This window comes from Sminthopsis crassicaudata, chromosome X (genome assembly GCF_048593235.1).
Source record: "Sminthopsis crassicaudata isolate SCR6 chromosome X, ASM4859323v1, whole genome shotgun sequence".
NCBI lineage: Eukaryota > Metazoa > Chordata > Mammalia > Dasyuromorphia > Dasyuridae > Sminthopsis > Sminthopsis crassicaudata.
Window position 1 is genome coordinate 53,081,961 of NC_133623.1, and position 20,631 is coordinate 53,102,591.

The following is a 20,631-nucleotide window of genomic DNA, read 5'->3' on the forward strand; positions in this document are numbered from 1 at the left end:
CCCCCGGTACTCATGGATACCACCTCGTCAGTTAAAACAAAACTCGTGCCCCCTAAGTTGAGTGAGAACCCTCAAAGCCTTATGGGCCCCTCATCAGTTAAAACAAAATGTGTGCCACCTAACTTCATAGAGAACCCCCTTGTCCTCTTCGGCCGTTCTCTGTTTAAAAAAACAAAAAACAAAAAAAAAAACAACTTGTGCCCCTAAGTAGTGAGAGAACCTACCCTGTCCTCTTTGTTCCTTTGTTCAGTTTAAAGAAAACTTATATCCTTTAATTAATGAGAGAAACCCCCCCAGTTCTCTTGGCCCCTTGGTCAGTTTAAACAAAACTAGTGCCCCCCAAAGTTGAGAGAGAATCCCCTGGTCCTCTTGGGCACCTATTTAGTTTAAACAAAACTTGGGGTCCCTAAATTGAAACAGAACCCCCTGCTCCTTTTTGGCCCCTATTTAATTTAAACAAAACTAGTGCCTCTTAAATTGAGAGAGAACCCCCTGGTCAACTTAGCCCCTTGGTCAGTTTAAACAAAACTTGTTTCCCCAAAGTTGAGAGAGAACCCCCCTGTCCTCTTGGGCACCTATTTAGTTTAAACAAAAGTTGTGCTCTCTAAAGTGAAAGAGAATCCCCCTGTTCTCTGGGGCCCCTTGGTCAGTTTAAGCAAAATTAGTGCCCCCCCAAAGTTGAGAGAGAATCCCCTGGTCCTCTTGGTTCCCTTGGTCACTTTAAACAAAACTTGTGCCCCTTAATTAATGAGAGAACCCCCCTATCTTTTTGGTCCTCTTGGTCAGTTTAAACAAAACTTGTACCCCCAAGTAGTGAGAGAACACCCCAATCGTCTTCTGCCCTGTTCATTTTAAACAAAACTTGGGCTCCCTAAATTGAAAGAGAACCCCCGGTCCTCTTGGTTCTTTGCTTAGTTTAAACAAAATTTGTATCCCTTAATTAATGAGAAAACTCCCTGGTCCTTTTGGGCCCCTATTTAGTTTAAACAAAAGTAGTGCCCCTTAAATTGTAAGAGAACCCCCCGGTCCTCTTGGTCCCCTGTTCTGTTTAAACAAAACTTGTGCTCCCTAAATTGAAAAAGAACCCCCCAGCCCTCTTGGGCCCTTGGTTAGTTTAAACAAAAATTGTATCCCCAAAGTTGAGAGAGAACTCCCCTGTCCTTTTGGGCACCTATTTAGTTTAAACAAAACTTGTGCTGCCTAACTTGAAAGAGAAGCCCCCTGTTCTCTGGGGCCCCTTGGTAATTTTAAACAGAACTAGTGCCCCCCAAAGTAGAGAGAGAACCTCCCCGTCTTCTTGGTCCCTTGGTTAGTTTAAACAAAACTTGTGCCCTTTAATTTATGAGAGAAGCTCCCTGTCCTCTTGTTCAGTTTAAACAAAACTTGTGCCCCCAAGTAGTGAGAGAATCCCCCCGTTCCTCTCGGGCTGTGTTCCGTTAAATCAAATTTTGTGCTCCCTAAATTGAAAGAGAACCCCCCTGTCCTTTTGGGCCCCTATTTAGTTTAAAAAAATTAGTGCCCCTTAAATTGAGAGAGAACTCCTGGCCCTCTTGGTCCCCTGTTCTGTTTAAACAAAACTTGTGCCCCCAAGTAGTGAGAGAATACTCAGGTCCTCTTGGGCCCTGTTTTGTTTAAACAAATCTTGTGCTCCCTAAATTGAGAGAGAACCCCTGGGCCCTCTTAGGCCCCTATGTAGTTTGAACAAAACTTGTGCTCCCTAAATTGAAAGAGAACCCCCCAGCCCTCTTGGGCCCTGTTCAGTTGAAATAAAGCTAGTGCCCCTTAAATTGAGAGAAAACTCCCGGCCCTCTTGGTCCCCTGTTCTGTTTAAACAAACCTTGTGCCCCCAAGTTGTGAGAGAACCCCCCAAGTCCTCTTGGGCCTTGTTTTGTTTAAACAAATCTTGTGCTCCCTAAATTGAGAGAGAACCCCCCGGCCCTCTTAGGCCCCTATGTAGTTTGAACAAAACTTGGGCTCCCTAAATTGAAAGAGAACTCCCCGGCCCTCTTGGTCCCCTGTTCTGTTTAAACAAAACTTGTGCCCCCAAGTAGTGAGAGAATACTCAGGTCCTCTTGGGCCCCTATTTAATTTAAACAAAACTAGTGCCTCTTAAATTGATAGAGAACTCCTGGCGCTCTTGGTCCCCTGTTCTGTTTAAACAAAACTTGTGCCCCCCAAAGTTGAGAGAGAACCTCCCCGTCTTCTTGGTCCCTTGGTTAGTTTAAACAAAACTGTGCCCTTTAATTTATGAGAGAAGCTCCCTGTCCTCTTGTTCAGTTTAAACAAAACTTGTGCCCCCAAGTAGTGAGAGAACCCCCCCGTTCCTCTCGGGCTGTGTTCCGTTAAATCAAATTTTGTGCTCCCTAAATTGAAAGAGAACCCCCCTGTCCTTTTGGGGCCCTATTTAGTTTAAACAAAACTAGTGCCCCTTGAATTGAGAGAGAACTCCCGGCCCTCTTGGTCCCCTGTTCTGTTTAAACAAAACTTGTGCCCCCAAGTAGTGAGAGAATACTCAGGTCCTCTTGGGCCCCTATTTAATTTAAACAAAACTAGTGCCTCTTAAATTGAGAGAGAAACCCCCGGCCCTCTTGGCCCCTTGGTCAGTTTAAACAGAACTAGTGCCCCCCAAAGTTGAGAGAGAACCTCCCAGTCTTCTTGGTCCCTTGGTTAGTTTAAACAAAACTTGTGCCCTTTAATTTATGAGAGAAGCTCCCTGTCCTCTTGTTCAGTTTAAACAAAACTTGTGCCCTCAAGTAGTGAGAGAACCCCCTGTTCCTCTCGGGCTGTGTTCCGTTAAATCAAATTTTGTGCTCCCTAAATTGAAAGAGAACCCCCCTGTCCTTTTGGGCCCCTATTTAGTTTAAACAAAATTAGTGCCCCTTAAATTGAGAGAGAACTCCCGGCCCTCTTGGTCCCCTGTTCAGTTTAAACAAAACTTGTGCCCCCAATTAGTGAGAGAACTCCCCAAGTCCTCTTGGGCCCTGTTTTGTTTAAACAAATCTTGTGCTCCCTAAATTGAGAGAGAACCCCCCGTCCTCTTAGGCCCCTATGTAGTTTGAAGAAAACTTGGGCTCCCTAAATTGAGAGAGAACCTCCCAGTCTTCTTGGTCCCTTGTTTAGTTTAAACAAAACTTGTGCCCTTTAATTTATGAGAGAAGCTCCCTGTCCTCTTGTTCAGTTTAAACAAAACTTGTGCCCCCAAGTAGTGAGAGAACCCCCCCGTTCCTCTCGGGCTGTGTTCCGTTAAATCAAATTTTGTGCTCCCTAAATTGAAAGAGAACCCCCCTGTCCTTTTGGGCCCCTATTTAGTTTAAACAAAACTAGTGCCCCCCAAAGTTGAGAGAGAACCTCCCCGTCTTCTTGGTCCCTTGGTTCAGTTTAAACAAAACTTGTGCCCCCAAGTAGTGGGAGAACGGCCCAAGTCCTCTTGGGCCCTGTTTTGTTTAAACAAATCTTGTGCTCCCTAAATTGAGAGAGAACCCCCCGGCCCTCTTAGGCCCTTTTGTAGTTCGATCAAAACTTGGGCTCCCTAAATTGAGAGAGAACCCCCCGGTCCTCTTAGGCCCCTATATAGTTCGATCAAAACTTGCGCTCCCTAAATTGAAAGAGAACTCCCCGGCCCTCTTGGGCCCTGTTCAATTTAAATAAAGCTAGTGCCCCTTGAATTGAAAGAGAACCCCCCTGTCCTTTTGGGCCCCTATTTAGTTTAAACAAAACTAGTGCCCCTTGAATTGAGAGAGAACCCCCCCGGCCCTCTTAGGCCCCTATGTAGTTTGAAAAAAACTTGTGCTCCCTAAATTGAAAGAGAACCCCCCGGTCCTCTTGGGCCCTGTTCAGTTTAAATAAAGCTAGTGCCCCTTGAATTGAGAGAGAACTCCCGGCCCTCTTGGTCCCCTGTTCTGTTTAAACAAAACTTGTGCCCCCAAGTAGTGAGAGAACCCCGCAAGTCCTCTTGGGTCCTGTTTTGTTTAAACAAATCTTGTGCTCCCTAAATTGAGAGAGAACCCCCCGGCCCTCTTAGGCCCCTATGTACTTCAAACAAAACTTGGGCTCCCTAAATTGAAAGAGAACTCCCCGGCCCTCTTGGTCCCCTGTTCTGTTTAAACAAAACTTGTGCCCCCAAGTAGTGAGAGAATACTCAGGTCCTCTTGGGCCCCTATTTAATTTAAACAAAACTAGTGCCTCTTAAATTGAGAGAGAACCCCCCGGCCCTCTTGGCCCCTTGGTCAGTTTAAACAGAACTTGTGCCCCCCAAAGTTGAGAGAGAACCTCCCCGTCTTCTTGGTCCCTTGGTTAGTTTAAACAAAACTGTGCCCTTTAATTTATGAGAGAAGCTCCCTGTCCTCTTGTTCAGTTTAAACAAAACTTGTGCCCCCAAGTAGTGAGAGAACCCCCCCGTTCCTCTCGGGCTGTGTTCCGTTAAATCAAATTTTGTGCTCCCTAAATTGAAAGAGAACCCCCCTGTCCTTTTGGGCCCCTATTTAGTTTAAACAAAACTAGTGCCCCTTGAATTGAGAGAGAACTCCCGGCCCTCTTGGTCCCCTGTTCAGTTTAAACAAAACTTGTGCCCCCAAGTAGTGGGAGAACGCCCCAAGTCCTCTTGGGCCCTGTTTTGTTTAAACAAATCTTGTGTTCCCTAAATTGAGAGAGAACCCCCCCGGCCCTCTTAGGCCCCTATGTAGTTCGATCAAAACTTGGGCTCCCTAAATTGAAAGAGAACTCCCCGGCCCTCTTGCGCCCTGTTCAGTTGAAATAAAGCTAGTGCCCCTTAAATTGAGAGAAAACTCCCGGCCCTCTTGGTCCCCTGTTCTGTTTAAACAAACCTTGTGCCCCCAAGTTGTGAGAGAACCCCCCCAAGTCCTCTTGGGCCCTGTTTTGTTTAAACAAATCTTGTGCTCCCTAAATTGAGAGAGAACCCCCCCGGCCCTCTTAGGCCCCTATGTAGTTTGAACAAAACTTGGGCTCCCTAAATTGAAAGAGAACCTCCCCGTCTTCTTGGTCCCTTGGTTCAGTTTAAACAAAACTTGTGCCCCCAAGTAGTGGGAGAACGCCCCAAGTCCTCTTGGGCCCTGTTTTGTTTAAACAAATCTTGTGCTCCCTAAATTGAGAGAGAACCCCCGGGCCCTCTTAGGCCCTTTTGTAGTTCGATCAAAACTTGGGCTCCCTAAATTGAGAGAGAACCCCCCGGTCCTCTTAGGCCCCTATATAGTTCGATCAAAACTTGGGCTCCCTAAATTGAAAGAGAACTCCCCGGCCCTCTTGCGCCCTGTTCAATTTAAATAAAGCTAGTGCCCCTTGAATTGAAAGAGAACCCCCCTGTCCTTTTGGGCCCCTATTTAGTTTAAACAAAACTAGTGCCCCTTGAATTGAGAGAGAAGTCCCGGCCCTCTTGGTCCCCTGTTCTGTTTAAACAAAACTTGTGCCCCCAAGTAGTGAGAGAATACTCAGGTCCTCTTGGGCCCTGTTTTGTTTAAACAAATCTTGTGCTCCCTAAATTGAGAGAGAACCCCCCGGCCCTCTTAGGCCCCTATGTAATTTGAACAAAACTTGTGCTCCCTAAATTGAAAGAGAACCCCCCGGTCCTCTTGGGCCCTGTTCAGTTGAAATAAAGCTAGTGCCCCTTAAATTGAGAGAAAACTCCCGGCCCTCTTGGTCCCCTGTTCTGTTTAAACAAACCTTGTGCCCCCAAGTTGTGAGAGAACCCCCCAAGTCCTCTTGGGCCCTGTTTTGTTTAAACAAATCTTGTGCTCCCTAAATTGAGAGAGAACCCCCCGGCCCTCTTAGGCCCCTATGTAGTTTGAACAAAACTTGGGCTCCCTAAATTGAAAGAGAACTCCCCGGCCCTCTTGGTCCCCTGTTCTGTTTAAACAAAACTTGTGCCCCCAAGTAGTGAGAGAATACTCAGGTCCTCTTGGGCCCCTATTTAATTTAAACAAAACTAGTGCCTCTTAAATTGAGAGAGAAACCCCTGGCCCTCTTGGCCCCTTGGTCAGTTTAAACAGAACTTGTGCCCCCCAAAGTTGAGAGAGAACCTCCCCGTCTTCTTCGTCCCTTGGTTAGTTTAAACAAAACTGTGCCCTTTAATTTATGGGAGAAGCTCCCTGTCCTCTTGTTCAGTTTAAACAAAACTTGTGCCCCCAAGTAGTGAGAGAACCCCCCCGTTCCTCTCGGGCTGTGTTCCGTTAAATCAAATTTTGTGCTCCCTAAATTGAAAGAGAACCCCCCTGTCCTTTTGGGCCCCTATTTAGTTTAAACAAAACTTGTGCCCCCAAGTAGTGGGAGAACGCCCCAAGTCCTCTTGGGCCCTGTTTTGTTTAAACAAATCTTGTGTTCCCTAAATTGAGAGAGAACCCCCCCGGCCCTCTTAGGCCCCTATGTAGTTTGAACAAAACTTGGGCTCCCTAAATTGAAAGAGAACTCCCCGGCCCTCTTGCGCCCTGTTCAGTTGAAATAAAGCTAGTGCCCCTTAAATTGAGAGAAAACTCCCGGCCCTCTTGGTCCCCTGTTCTGTTTAAACAAACCTTGTGCCCCCAAGTTGTGAGAGAACCCCCCAAGTCCTCTTGGGCCCTGTTTTGTTTAAACAAATCTTGTGCTCCCTAAATTGAGAGAGAACCCCCCCGGCCCTCTTAGGCCCCTATGTAGTTTGAACAAAACTTGGGCTCCCTAAATTGAAAGAGAACCTCCCCGTCTTCTTGGTCCCTTGGTTCAGTTTAAACAAAACTTGTGCCCCCAAGTAGTGGGAGAACGCCCCAAGTCCTCTTGGGCCCTGTTTTGTTTAAACAAATCTTGTGCTCCCTAAATTGAGAGAGAACCCCCCGGCCCTCTTAGGCCCCTATATAGTTCGATCAAAACTTGGGCTCCCTAAATTGAAAGAGAACTCCCCGGCCCTCTTGCGCCCTGTTCAATTTAAATAAAGCTAGTGCCCCTTGAATTGAAAGAGAACCCCCCTGTCCTTTTGGGCCCCTGTTCTGTTTAAACAAAACTTGTGCCCCTAAGTAGTGAGAGAATACTCAGGTCCTCTTGAGCCCCTATTTAATTTAAACAAAACTAGTGCCTCTTAAATTGAGAGAGAAACCCCTGGCCCTCTTGGCCCCTTGGTCAGTTTAAACAGAACTAGTGCCCCCCAAAGTTGCGAGAGAACCTCCCAGTCTTCTTGGTCCCTTGGTTAGTTTAAACAAAACTTGTGCCCTTTAATTTATGGGGGAAGCTCCCTGTCCTCTTGTTCAGTTTAAACAAAACTTGTGCCCCCAAGTAGTGAGAGAATACTCAGGTCCTCTTGGGCCCTGTTTTGTTTAAACAAATCTTGTGCTCCCTAAATTGAAAGAGAACCCCCCGGTCCTCTTGGGCCCTGTTCAGTTGAAATAAAGCTAGTGCCCCTTAAATTGAGAGAAAACTCCCGGCCCTCTTGGTCCCCTGTTCTGTTTAAACAAACCTTGTGCCCCCAAGTTGTGAGAGAACCCCGCAAGTCCTCTTGGGCCCTGTTTTGTTTAAACAAATCTTGTGCTCCCTAAATTGAGAGAGAACCCCCCGGCCCTCTTAGGCCCCTATGTAGTTTGAACAAAACTTGGGCTCCCTAAATTGAAAGAGAACTCCCCGGCCCTCTTGGTCCCCTGTTCTGTTTAAACAAAACTTGTGCCCCCAAGTAGTGAGAGAATACTCAGGTCCTCTTGGGCCCCTATTTAATTTAAACAAAACTAGTGCCTCTTAAATTGAGAGAGAAACCCCCGGCCCTCTTGGCCCCTTGATCAGTTTAAACAGAACTAGTGCCCCCCAAAGTTGAGAGAGAACCTCCCCGTCTTCTTGGTCCCTTGGTTAGTTTAAACAAAACTTGTGCCCTTTAATTTATGAGAGAAGCTCCCTGTCCTCTTGTTCAGTTTAAACAAAACTTGTGCCCCCAAGTAGTGAGAGAACCCCCCCCGTTCCTCTCGGGCTGTGTTCCGTTAAATCAAATTTTGTGCTCCCTAAATTGAAAGAGAACCCCCCTGTCCTTTTGGGCCCCTATTTAGTTTAAACAAAATTAGTGCCCCTTAAATTGAGAGAGAACTCCCGGCCCTCTTGGTCCCCTGTTCAGTTTAAACAAAACTTGTGCCCCCAAGTAGTGAGAGAATACTCAGGTCCTCTTGGGCCCCTATTTAATTTAAACAAAAAAACTAGTGCCTCTTAAATTGAGAGAGAAACCCCCGGCCCTCTTGGGCCCTGTTCAGTTTAAATAAAGCTAGTGCCCCTTGAATTGAGAGAGAACTCCCGGCCCTCTTGGTCCCCTGTTCTGTTTAAACAAAACTTGTGCCCCCAAGTAGTGAGAGAACCCCGCAAGTCCTCTTGGGTCCTGTTTTGTTTAAACAAATCTTGTGCTCCCTAAATTGAGAGAGAACCCCCCGGCCCTCTTAGGCCCCTATGTACTTCAAACAAAACTTGGGCTCCCTAAATTGAAAGAGAACTCCCCGGCCCTCTTGGTCCCCTGTTCTGTTTAAACAAAACTTGTGCCCCCAAGTAGTGAGAGAATACTCAGGTCCTCTTGGGCCCCTATTTAATTTAAACAAAACTAGTGCCTCTTAAATTGAGAGAGAACCCCCCGGCCCTCTTGGCCCCTTGGTCAGTTTAAACAGAACTTGTGCCCCCCAAAGTTGAGAGAGAACCTCCCCGTCTTCTTGGTCCCTTGGTTAGTTTAAACAAAACTGTGCCCTTTAATTTATGAGAGAAGCTCCCTGTCCTCTTGTTCAGTTTAAACAAAACTTGTGCCCCCAAGTAGTGAGAGAACCCCCCCGTTCCTCTCGGGCTGTGTTCCGTTAAATCAAATTTTGTGCTCCCTAAATTGAAAGAGAACCCCCCTGTCCTTTTGGGCCCCTATTTAGTTTAAACAAAACTAGTGCCCCTTGAATTGAGAGAGAACTCCCGGCCCTCTTGGTCCCCTGTTCAGTTTAAACAAAACTTGTGCCCCCAAGTAGTGGGAGAACGCCCCAAGTCCTCTTGGGCCCTGTTTTGTTTAAACAAATCTTGTGTTCCCTAAATTGAGAGAGAACCCCCCCGGCCCTCTTAGGCCCCTATGTAGTTCGATCAAAACTTGGGCTCCCTAAATTGAAAGAGAACTCCCCGGCCCTCTTGCGCCCTGTTCAGTTGAAATAAAGCTAGTGCCCCTTAAATTGAGAGAAAACTCCCGGCCCTCTTGGTCCCCTGTTCTGTTTAAACAAACCTTGTGCCCCCAAGTTGTGAGAGAACCCCCCCAAGTCCTCTTGGGCCCTGTTTTGTTTAAACAAATCTTGTGCTCCCTAAATTGAGAGAGAACCCCCCCGGCCCTCTTAGGCCCCTATGTAGTTTGAACAAAACTTGGGCTCCCTAAATTGAAAGAGAACCTCCCCGTCTTCTTGGTCCCTTGGTTCAGTTTAAACAAAACTTGTGCCCCCAAGTAGTGGGAGAACGCCCCAAGTCCTCTTGGGCCCTGTTTTGTTTAAACAAATCTTGTGCTCCCTAAATTGAGAGAGAACCCCCGGGCCCTCTTAGGCCCTTTTGTAGTTCGATCAAAACTTGGGCTCCCTAAATTGAGAGAGAACCCCCCGGTCCTCTTAGGCCCCTATATAGTTCGATCAAAACTTGGGCTCCCTAAATTGAAAGAGAACTCCCCGGCCCTCTTGCGCCCTGTTCAATTTAAATAAAGCTAGTGCCCCTTGAATTGAAAGAGAACCCCCCTGTCCTTTTGGGCCCCTATTTAGTTTAAACAAAACTAGTGCCCCTTGAATTGAGAGAGAAGTCCCGGCCCTCTTGGTCCCCTGTTCTGTTTAAACAAAACTTGTGCCCCCAAGTAGTGAGAGAATACTCAGGTCCTCTTGGGCCCTGTTTTGTTTAAACAAATCTTGTGCTCCCTAAATTGAGAGAGAACCCCCCGGCCCTCTTAGGCCCCTATGTAATTTGAACAAAACTTGTGCTCCCTAAATTGAAAGAGAACCCCCCGGTCCTCTTGGGCCCTGTTCAGTTGAAATAAAGCTAGTGCCCCTTAAATTGAGAGAAAACTCCCGGCCCTCTTGGTCCCCTGTTCTGTTTAAACAAACCTTGTGCCCCCAAGTTGTGAGAGAACCCCCCAAGTCCTCTTGGGCCCTGTTTTGTTTAAACAAATCTTGTGCTCCCTAAATTGAGAGAGAACCCCCCGGCCCTCTTAGGCCCCTATGTAGTTTGAACAAAACTTGGGCTCCCTAAATTGAAAGAGAACTCCCCGGCCCTCTTGGTCCCCTGTTCTGTTTAAACAAAACTTGTGCCCCCAAGTAGTGAGAGAATACTCAGGTCCTCTTGGGCCCCTATTTAATTTAAACAAAACTAGTGCCTCTTAAATTGAGAGAGAAACCCCTGGCCCTCTTGGCCCCTTGGTCAGTTTAAACAGAACTTGTGCCCCCCAAAGTTGAGAGAGAACCTCCCCGTCTTCTTCGTCCCTTGGTTAGTTTAAACAAAACTGTGCCCTTTAATTTATGGGAGAAGCTCCCTGTCCTCTTGTTCAGTTTAAACAAAACTTGTGCCCCCAAGTAGTGAGAGAACCCCCCCGTTCCTCTCGGGCTGTGTTCCGTTAAATCAAATTTTGTGCTCCCTAAATTGAAAGAGAACCCCCCTGTCCTTTTGGGCCCCTATTTAGTTTAAACAAAACTTGTGCCCCCAAGTAGTGGGAGAACGCCCCAAGTCCTCTTGGGCCCTGTTTTGTTTAAACAAATCTTGTGTTCCCTAAATTGAGAGAGAACCCCCCCGGCCCTCTTAGGCCCCTATGTAGTTTGAACAAAACTTGGGCTCCCTAAATTGAAAGAGAACTCCCCGGCCCTCTTGCGCCCTGTTCAGTTGAAATAAAGCTAGTGCCCCTTAAATTGAGAGAAAACTCCCGGCCCTCTTGGTCCCCTGTTCTGTTTAAACAAACCTTGTGCCCCCAAGTTGTGAGAGAACCCCCCAAGTCCTCTTGGGCCCTGTTTTGTTTAAACAAATCTTGTGCTCCCTAAATTGAGAGAGAACCCCCCCGGCCCTCTTAGGCCCCTATGTAGTTTGAACAAAACTTGGGCTCCCTAAATTGAAAGAGAACCTCCCCGTCTTCTTGGTCCCTTGGTTCAGTTTAAACAAAACTTGTGCCCCCAAGTAGTGGGAGAACGCCCCAAGTCCTCTTGGGCCCTGTTTTGTTTAAACAAATCTTGTGCTCCCTAAATTGAGAGAGAACCCCCCGGCCCTCTTAGGCCCCTATATAGTTCGATCAAAACTTGGGCTCCCTAAATTGAAAGAGAACTCCCCGGCCCTCTTGCGCCCTGTTCAATTTAAATAAAGCTAGTGCCCCTTGAATTGAAAGAGAACCCCCCTGTCCTTTTGGGCCCCTGTTCTGTTTAAACAAAACTTGTGCCCCTAAGTAGTGAGAGAATACTCAGGTCCTCTTGAGCCCCTATTTAATTTAAACAAAACTAGTGCCTCTTAAATTGAGAGAGAAACCCCTGGCCCTCTTGGCCCCTTGGTCAGTTTAAACAGAACTAGTGCCCCCCAAAGTTGCGAGAGAACCTCCCAGTCTTCTTGGTCCCTTGGTTAGTTTAAACAAAACTTGTGCCCTTTAATTTATGGGGGAAGCTCCCTGTCCTCTTGTTCAGTTTAAACAAAACTTGTGCCCCCAAGTAGTGAGAGAATACTCAGGTCCTCTTGGGCCCTGTTTTGTTTAAACAAATCTTGTGCTCCCTAAATTGAAAGAGAACCCCCCGGTCCTCTTGGGCCCTGTTCAGTTGAAATAAAGCTAGTGCCCCTTAAATTGAGAGAAAACTCCCGGCCCTCTTGGTCCCCTGTTCTGTTTAAACAAACCTTGTGCCCCCAAGTTGTGAGAGAACCCCGCAAGTCCTCTTGGGCCCTGTTTTGTTTAAACAAATCTTGTGCTCCCTAAATTGAGAGAGAACCCCCCGGCCCTCTTAGGCCCCTATGTAGTTTGAACAAAACTTGGGCTCCCTAAATTGAAAGAGAACTCCCCGGCCCTCTTGGTCCCCTGTTCTGTTTAAACAAAACTTGTGCCCCCAAGTAGTGAGAGAATACTCAGGTCCTCTTGGGCCCCTATTTAATTTAAACAAAACTAGTGCCTCTTAAATTGAGAGAGAAACCCCCGGCCCTCTTGGCCCCTTGATCAGTTTAAACAGAACTAGTGCCCCCCAAAGTTGAGAGAGAACCTCCCCGTCTTCTTGGTCCCTTGGTTAGTTTAAACAAAACTTGTGCCCTTTAATTTATGAGAGAAGCTCCCTGTCCTCTTGTTCAGTTTAAACAAAACTTGTGCCCCCAAGTAGTGAGAGAACCCCCCCCGTTCCTCTCGGGCTGTGTTCCGTTAAATCAAATTTTGTGCTCCCTAAATTGAAAGAGAACCCCCCTGTCCTTTTGGGCCCCTATTTAGTTTAAACAAAATTAGTGCCCCTTAAATTGAGAGAGAACTCCCGGCCCTCTTGGTCCCCTGTTCAGTTTAAACAAAACTTGTGCCCCCAAGTAGTGAGAGAATACTCAGGTCCTCTTGGGCCCCTATTTAATTTAAACAAAAAAACTAGTGCCTCTTAAATTGAGAGAGAAACCCCCGGCCCTCTTGGCCCGTTGGTCAGTTTAAACAGAACTAGTGCCCCACAAAGTTGAGAGAGAACACCACTGTCCTTTTGGGCCCCTATTTAGTTTAAACAAAACTAGTGCCCCTGAAATTGAGAGAGAACTCCCGGCCCTCTTGGTCCCCTGTTCTGTTTAAACAAAACTTGTGCCCCCAAGTAGTGAGAGAACCCCCCAAGTCTTCTTGGGCCCTGTTTTGTTTAAACAAATCTTGTGCTCCCTAAATTGAGAGAGAACCCCCCGGTCCTCTTAGGCCCCTATATAGTTCGAACAAAACTTGGGCTCCCTAAATTGAAACAGAACCCCCTGCTCCTTTTTGGCCCCTATTTAATTTAAACAAAACTAGTGCCTCTTAAATTGAGAGAGAACCCCCTGGTCAACTTAGCCCCTTGGTCAGTTTAAACAAAACTTGTTTCCCCAAAGTTGAGAGAGAACCCCCCTGTCCTCTTGGGCACCTATTTAGTTTAAACAAAAGTTGTGCTCTCTAAAGTGAAAGAGAATCCCCCTGTTCTCTGGGGCCCCTTGGTCAGTTTAAGCAAAATTAGTGCCCCCCCAAAGTTGAGAGAGAATCCCCTGGTCCTCTTGGTTCCCTTGGTCACTTTAAACAAAACTTGTGCCCCTTAATTAATGAGAGAACCCCCCTATCTTTTTGGTCCTCTTGGTCAGTTTAAACAAAACTTGTACCCCCAAGTAGTGAGAGAACACCCCAATCGTCTTCTGCCCTGTTCATTTTAAACAAAACTTGGGCTCCCTAAATTGAAAGAGAACCCCCGGTCCTCTTGGTTCTTTGCTTAGTTTAAACAAAATTTGTATCCCTTAATTAATGAGAAAACTCCCTGGTCCTTTTGGGCCCCTATTTAGTTTAAACAAAAGTAGTGCCCCTTAAATTGTAAGAGAACCCCCCGGTCCTCTTGGTCCCCTGTTCTGTTTAAACAAAACTTGTGCTCCCTAAATTGAAAAAGAACCCCCCGGCCCTCTTGGGCCCTTGGTTAGTTTAAACAAAAATTGTATCCCCAGAGTTGAGAGAGAACTCCCCTGTCCTTTTGGGCACCTATTTAGTTTAAACAAAACTTGTGCTGCCTAACTTGAAAGAGAAGCCCCCTGTTCTCTGGGGCCCCTTGGTAATTTTAAACAGAACTAGTGCCCCCCAAAGTAGAGAGAGAACCTCCCCGTCTTCTTGGTCCCTTGGTTAGTTTAAACAAAACTTGTGCCCTTTAATTTATGAGAGAAGCTCCCTGTCCTCTTGTTCAGTTTAAACAAAACTTGTGCCCCCAAGTAGTGAGAGAATCCCCCCGTTCCTCTCGGGCTGTGTTCCGTTAAATCAAATTTTGTGCTCCCTAAATTGAAAGAGAACCCCCCTGTCCTTTTGGGCCCCTATTTAGTTTAAAAAAATTAGTGCCCCTTAAATTGAGAGAGAACTCCTGGCCCTCTTGGTCCCCTGTTCTGTTTAAACAAAACTTGTGCCCCCAAGTAGTGAGAGAATACTCAGGTCCTCTTGGGCCCTGTTTTGTTTAAACAAATCTTGTGCTCCCTAAATTGAGAGAGAACCCCTGGGCCCTCTTAGGCCCCTATGTAGTTTGAACAAAACTTGTGCTCCCTAAATTGAAAGAGAACCCCCCAGCCCTCTTGGGCCCTGTTCAGTTGAAATAAAGCTAGTGCCCCTTAAATTGAGAGAAAACTCCCGGCCCTCTTGGTCCCCTGTTCTGTTTAAACAAACCTTGTGCCCCCAAGTTGTGAGAGAACCCCCCAAGTCCTCTTGGGCCTTGTTTTGTTTAAACAAATCTTGTGCTCCCTAAATTGAGAGAGAACCCCCCGGCCCTCTTAGGCCCCTATGTAGTTTGAACAAAACTTGGGCTCCCTAAATTGAAAGAGAACTCCCCGGCCCTCTTGGTCCCCTGTTCTGTTTAAACAAAACTTGTGCCCCCAAGTAGTGAGAGAATACTCAGGTCCTCTTGGGCCCCTATTTAATTTAAACAAAACTAGTGCCTCTTAAATTGATAGAGAACTCCTGGCGCTCTTGGTCCCCTGTTCTGTTTAAACAAAACTTGTGCCCCCCAAAGTTGAGAGAGAACCTCCCCGTCTTCTTGGTCCCTTGGTTAGTTTAAACAAAACTGTGCCCTTTAATTTATGAGAGAAGCTCCCTGTCCTCTTGTTCAGTTTAAACAAAACTTGTGCCCCCAAGTAGTGAGAGAACCCCCCCGTTCCTCTCGGGCTGTGTTCCGTTAAATCAAATTTTGTGCTCCCTAAATTGAAAGAGAACCCCCCTGTCCTTTTGGGCCCCTATTTAGTTTAAACAAAACTAGTGCCCCTTGAATTGAGAGAGAACTCCCGGCCCTCTTGGTCCCCTGTTCTGTTTAAACAAAACTTGTGCCCCCAAGTAGTGAGAGAATACTCAGGTCCTCTTGGGCCCCTATTTAATTTAAACAAAACTAGTGCCTCTTAAATTGAGAGAGAAACCCCCGGCCCTCTTGGCCCCTTGGTCAGTTTAAACAGAACTAGTGCCCCCCAAAGTTGAGAGAGAACCTCCCAGTCTTCTTGGTCCCTTGGTTAGTTTAAACAAAACTTGTGCCCTTTAATTTATGAGAGAAGCTCCCTGTCCTCTTGTTCAGTTTAAACAAAACTTGTGCCCTCAAGTAGTGAGAGAACCCCCTGTTCCTCTCGGGCTGTGTTCCGTTAAATCAAATTTTGTGCTCCCTAAATTGAAAGAGAACCCCCCTGTCCTTTTGGGCCCCTATTTAGTTTAAACAAAATTAGTGCCCCTTAAATTGAGAGAGAACTCCCGGCCCTCTTGGTCCCCTGTTCAGTTTAAACAAAACTTGTGCCCCCAATTAGTGAGAGAACTCCCCAAGTCCTCTTGGGCCCTGTTTTGTTTAAACAAATCTTGTGCTCCCTAAATTGAGAGAGAACCCCCCGTCCTCTTAGGCCCCTATGTAGTTTGAAGAAAACTTGGGCTCCCTAAATTGAGAGAGAACCTCCCAGTCTTCTTGGTCCCTTGTTTAGTTTAAACAAAACTTGTGCCCTTTAATTTATGAGAGAAGCTCCCTGTCCTCTTGTTCAGTTTAAACAAAACTTGTGCCCCCAAGTAGTGAGAGAACCCCCCCGTTCCTCTCGGGCTGTGTTCCGTTAAATCAAATTTTGTGCTCCCTAAATTGAAAGAGAACCCCCCTGTCCTTTTGGGCCCCTATTTAGTTTAAACAAAACTAGTGCCCCCCAAAGTTGAGAGAGAACCTCCCCGTCTTCTTGGTCCCTTGGTTCAGTTTAAACAAAACTTGTGCCCCCAAGTAGTGGGAGAACGGCCCAAGTCCTCTTGGGCCCTGTTTTGTTTAAACAAATCTTGTGCTCCCTAAATTGAGAGAGAACCCCCCGGCCCTCTTAGGCCCTTTTGTAGTTCGATCAAAACTTGGGCTCCCTAAATTGAGAGAGAACCCCCCGGTCCTCTTAGGCCCCTATATAGTTCGATCAAAACTTGCGCTCCCTAAATTGAAAGAGAACTCCCCGGCCCTCTTGGGCCCTGTTCAATTTAAATAAAGCTAGTGCCCCTTGAATTGAAAGAGAACCCCCCTGTCCTTTTGGGCCCCTATTTAGTTTAAACAAAACTAGTGCCCCTTGAATTGAGAGAGAACCCCCCCGGCCCTCTTAGGCCCCTATGTAGTTTGAAAAAAACTTGTGCTCCCTAAATTGAAAGAGAACCCCCCGGTCCTCTTGGGCCCTGTTCAGTTGAAATAAAGCTAGTGCCCCTTAAATTGAGAGAAAACTCCTGGCCCTCTTGGTCCCCTGTTCTGTTTAAACAAACCTTGTGCCCCCAAGTTGTGAGAGAACCCCTCAAGTCCTCTTGGGCCCTGTTTTGTTTAAACAAATCTTGTGCTCCCTAAATTGAGAGAGAACCCCCCGGCCCTCTTAGGCCCTTTTGTAGTTCGATCAAAACTTGGGCTCCCTAAATTGAGAGAGAACCCCCCGGTCCTCTTAGGCCCCTATATAGTTCGATCAAAACTTGGGCTCCCTAAATTGAAAGAGAACTCCCCGGCCCTCTTGGACCCTGTTCAGTTGAAATAAAGCTAGTGCCCCTTGAATTGAGAGAGAACTCCCGGCCCTCTTGGTCCCCTGTTCTGTTTAAACAAAACTTGTGCCCCCAAGTAGTGAGAGAACCCCGCAAGTCCTCTTGGGTCCTGTTTTGTTTAAACAAATCTTGTGCTCCCTAAATTGAGAGAGAACCCCCCGGCCCTCTTAGGCCCCTATGTACTTCAAACAAAACTTGGGCTCCCTAAATTGAAAGAGAACTCACCGGCCCTCTTGGTCCCCTGTTCTGTTTAAACAAAACTTGTGCCCCCAAGTAGTGAGAGAATACTCAGGTCCTCTTGGGCCCCTATTTAATTTAAACAAAACTAGTGCCTCTTAAATTGAGAGAGAACCCCCCGGCCCTCTTGGCCCCTTGGTCAGTTTAAACAGAACTTGTGCCCCCCAAAGTTGAGAGAGAACCTCCCCGTCTTCTTGGTCCCTTGGTTAGTTTAAACAAAACTGTGCCCTTTAATTTATGAGAGAAGCTCCCTGTCCTCTTGTTCAGTTTAAACAAAACTTGTGCCCCCAAGTAGTGAGAGAACCCCCCCGTTCCTCTCGGGCTGTGTTCCGTTAAATCAAATTTTGTGCTCCCTAAATTGAAAGAGAACCCCCCTGTCCTTTTGGGCCCCTATTTAGTTTAAACAAAACTAGTGCCCCTGAAATTGAGAGAGAACTCCCGGCCCTCTTGGTCCCCTGTTCTGTTTAAACAAAACTTGTGCCCCCAAGTAGTGAGAGAACCCCCCAAGTCTTCTTGGGCCCTGTTTTGTTTAAACAAATCTTGTGCTCCCTAAATTGAGAGAGAACCCCCCGGTCCTCTTAGGCCCCTATATAGTTCGAACAAAACTTGGGCTCCCTAAATTGAAACAGAACCCCCTGCTCCTTTTTGGCCCCTATTTAATTTAAACAAAACTAGTGCCTCTTAAATTGAGAGAGAACCCCCTGGTCAACTTAGCCCCTTGGTCAGTTTAAACAAAACTTGTTTCCCCAAAGTTGAGAGAGAACCCCCCTGTCCTCTTGGGCACCTATTTAGTTTAAACAAAAGTTGTGCTCTCTAAAGTGAAAGAGAATCCCCCTGTTCTCTGGGGCCCCTTGGTCAGTTTAAGCAAAATTAGTGCCCCCCCAAAGTTGAGAGAGAATCCCCTGGTCCTCTTGGTTCCCTTGGTCACTTTAAACAAAACTTGTGCCCCTTAATTAATGAGAGAACCCCCCTATCTTTTTGGTCCTCTTGGTCAGTTTAAACAAAACTTGTACCCCCAAGTAGTGAGAGAACACCCCAATCGTCTTCTGCCCTGTTCATTTTAAACAAAACTTGGGCTCCCTAAATTGAAAGAGAACCCCCGGTCCCCTTGGTTCTTTGCTTAGTTTAAACAAAATTTGTATCCCTTAATTAATGAGAAAACTCCCTGGTCCTTTTGGGCCCCTATTTAGTTTAAACAAAAGTAGTGCCCCTTAAATTGTAAGAGAACCCCCCGGTCCTCTTGGTCCCCTGTTCTGTTTAAACAAAACTTGTGCTCCCTAAATTGAAAAAGAACCCCCCGGCCCTCTTGGGCCCTTGGTTAGTTTAAACAAAAATTGTATCCCCAGAGTTGAGAGAGAACTCCCCTGTCCTTTTGGGCACCTATTTAGTTTAAACAAAACTTGTGCTGCCTAACTTGAAAGAGAAGCCCCCTGTTCTCTGGGGCCCCTTGGTAATTTTAAACAGAACTAGTGCCCCCCAAAGTAGAGAGAGAACCTCCCCGTCTTCTTGGTCCCTTGGTTAGTTTAAACAAAACTTGTGCCCTTTAATTTATGAGAGAAGCTCCCTGTCCTCTTGTTCAGTTTAAACAAAACTTGTGCCCCCAAGTAGTGAGAGAATCCCCCCGTTCCTCTCGGGCTGTGTTCCGTTAAATCAAATTTTGTGCTCCCTAAATTGAAAGAGAACCCCCCTGTCCTTTTGGGCCCCTATTTAGTTTAAAAAAATTAGTGCCCCTTAAATTGAGAGAGAACTCCTGGCCCTCTTGGTCCCCTGTTCTGTTTAAACAAAACTTGTGCCCCCAAGTAGTGAGAGAATACTCAGGTCCTCTTGGGCCCTGTTTTGTTTAAACAAATCTTGTGCTCCCTAAATTGAGAGAGAACCCCTGGGCCCTCTTAGGCCCCTATGTAGTTTGAACAAAACTTGTGCTCCCTAAATTGAAAGAGAACCCCCCAGCCCTCTTGGGCCCTGTTCAGTTGAAATAAAGCTAGTGCCCCTTAAATTGAGAGAAAACTCCCGGCCCTCTTGGTCCCCTGTTCTGTTTAAACAAACCTTGTGCCCCCAAGTTGTGAGAGAACCCCCCAAGTCCTCTTGGGCCTTGTTTTGTTTAAACAAATCTTGTGCTCCCTAAATTGAGAGAGAACCCCCCGGCCCTCTTAGGCCCCTATGTAGTTTGAACAAAACTTGGGCTCCCTAAATTGAAAGAGAACTCCCCGGCCCTCTTGGTCCCCTGTTCTGTTTAAACAAAACTTGTGCCCCCAAGTAGTGAGAGAATACTCAGGTCCTCTTGGGCCCCTATTTAATTTAAACAAAACTAGTGCCTCTTAAATTGATAGAGAACTCCTGGCGCTCTTGGTCCCCTGTTCTGTTTAAACAAAACTTGTGCCCCCCAAAGTTGAGAGAGAACCTCCCCGTCTTCTTGGTCCCTTGGTTAGTTTAAACAAAACTGTGCCCTTTAATTTATGAGAGAAGCTCCCTGTCCTCTTGTTCAGTTTAAACAAAACTTGTGCCCCCAAGTAGTGAGAGAACCCCCCCGTTCCTCTCGGGCTGTGTTCCGTTAAATCAAATTTTGTGCTCCCTAAATTGAAAGAGAACCCCCCTGTCCTTTTGGGCCCCTATTTAGTTTAAACAAAACTAGTGCCCCTTGAATTGAGAGAGAACTCCCGGCCCTCTTGGTCCCCTGTTCTGTTTAAACAAAACTTGTGCCCCCAAGTAGTGAGAGAATACTCAGGTCCTCTTGGGCCCCTATTTAATTTAAACAAAACTAGTGCCTCTTAAATTGAGAGAGAAACCCCCGGCCCTCTTGGCCCCTTGGTCAGTTTAAACAGAACTAGTGCCCCCCAAAGTTGAGAGAGAACCTCCCAGTCTTCTTGGTCCCTTGGTTAGTTTAAACAAAACTTGTGCCCTTTAATTTATGAGAGAAGCTCCCTGTCCTCTTGTTCAGTTTAAACAAAACTTGTGCCCTCAAGTAGTGAGAGAACCCCCTGTTCCTCTCGGGCTGTGTTCCGTTAAATCAAATTTTGTGCTCCCTAAATTGAAAGAGAACCCCCCTGTCCTTTTGGGCCCCTATTTAGTTTAAACAAAATTAGTGCCCCTTAAATTGAGAGAGAACTCCCGGCCCTCTTGGTCCCCTGTTCAGTTTAAACAAAACTTGTGCCCCCAATTAGTGAGAGAACTCCCCAAGTCCTCTTGGGCCCTGTTTTGTTTAAACAAATCTTGTGCTCCCTAAATTGAGAGAGAACCCCCCGTCCTCTTAGGCCCCTATGTAGTTTGAAGAAAACTTGGGCTCCCTAAATTGAGAGAGAACCTCCCAGTCTTCTTGGTCCCTTGTTTAGTTTAAACAAAACTTGTGCCCTTTAATTTATGAGAGAAGCTCCCTGTCCTCTTGTTCAGTTTAAACAAAACTTGTGCCCCCAAGTAGTGAGAGAACCCCCCCGTTCCTCTCGGGCTGTGTTCCGTTAAATCAAATTTTGTGCTCCCTAAATTGAAAGAGAACCCCCCTGTCCTTTTGGGCCCCTATTTAGTTTAAACAAAACTAGTGCCCCCCAAAGTTGAGAGAGAACCTCCCCGTCTTCTTGGTCCCTTGGTTCAGTTTAAACAAAACTTGTGCCCCCAAGTAGTGGGAGAACGGCCCAAGTCCTCTTGGGCCCTGTTTTGTTTAAACAAATCTTGTGCTCCCTAAATTGAGAGAGAACCCCCCGGCCCTCTTAGGCCCTTTTGTAGTTCGATCAAAACTTGGGCTCCCTAAATTGAGAGAGAACCCCCCGGTCCTC

The 20,631-nt window shown here is 46.6% G+C and overlaps 1 protein-coding gene across 5 annotated transcripts in view; it reads left to right on the forward strand.

Annotated features, from left to right (window-relative positions):
• Positions 1–20,631, forward strand: part of TENM1 (teneurin transmembrane protein 1) — a 3,105,198-nt gene that overhangs the window by 317,613 nt on the left and 2,766,954 nt on the right. The window lies entirely within an intron of this gene.